The sequence below is a fragment of the Bison bison genome, unplaced genomic scaffold, assembly GCF_000754665.1.
Source record: "Bison bison bison isolate TAMUID 2011002044 unplaced genomic scaffold, Bison_UMD1.0 scf7180017864213, whole genome shotgun sequence".
Lineage (NCBI taxonomy): Eukaryota > Metazoa > Chordata > Mammalia > Artiodactyla > Bovidae > Bison > Bison bison.
Window position 1 is genome coordinate 3,871,585 of NW_011494785.1, and position 821 is coordinate 3,872,405.

An 821-nucleotide genomic window follows, 5' to 3' on the forward strand; every position below is an offset into this window, starting at 1 on the left:
TGGCCGAGTCGGGTAGTGGCCTGCTCCGCCAGGGCTTCGCGGACTGTCTGTACGTGTCTAGAACCCGGCGCACGATGCCCGGTGCGGCGTGCAATTTGGGAAGGCAGGGCCAGGAAAGGACTCGGCGGGGGGAAATCGGGCGGAAAGAAGCCCAGCCACTCTCATCCTCCTTCCTCTAACGAGAACTCCTTCTTCTCCCTTCCATCTCCTTTCCTACTCCAGAGTGAAGGAGCAGTGGAAGGGACCTGGGAGAGGGGACGGATGGGGAGAGGGGATGGATGGGGGGTGTGGACAGAGGGGAGACAGCCCCTCTGGCCAAGGGCCTGGGGACAGAGGACCTTGACTGGGCCCCACCCCCTTCTCCCACAGCAGCCCCTCTGCTCCTGGTCCACAAGGAGAGACCCCAGTCAATGCGGGAAGGAGAGACAGCGGATGGGGTGGGTGAGGAGGTGGGGAGGGCAGCACGGGTAGGGGGCGGAAACCAGACGGACCGCTAGCAGCTGGTAGGAAGAACTCGGATTTAATGGAATGAAGGGAAGCCAAACAGAGCTCTCGCCCGTCCCCCAGACTCCCCAGGCCCCTCTCAAAGGGGTTGCCCTCGATCCTGGCCCTTCTCACCCATCCAGCCACCCCTGGAGCAGGGAAGTTGGCACCCAGCTCAGAATTGGGTTCTAAAATGTCCCCTATTATCTTGTCTAGTCTCTGCCTGTCCCCCCCCCCCTCGCCGCCATCACCCCTTCCTAAGCCGGGGCGGGGAGCCTGGAGAAACACAGAGGGCTGCTTCTGTGTGTTCCTTCTGTAATCGTGTCCATAGCCAGGCT

The 821-nt window shown here is 62.1% G+C and overlaps 1 protein-coding gene across 1 annotated transcript in view; it reads right to left on the reverse strand.

Moving 5' to 3' along the window:
• SLC6A13 (solute carrier family 6 (neurotransmitter transporter), member 13) overlaps positions 1-821 on the reverse strand; it is a 45,703-nt gene that overhangs the window by 3,551 nt on the left and 41,331 nt on the right. The gene's annotated exons all lie outside the window — the stretch shown is intronic.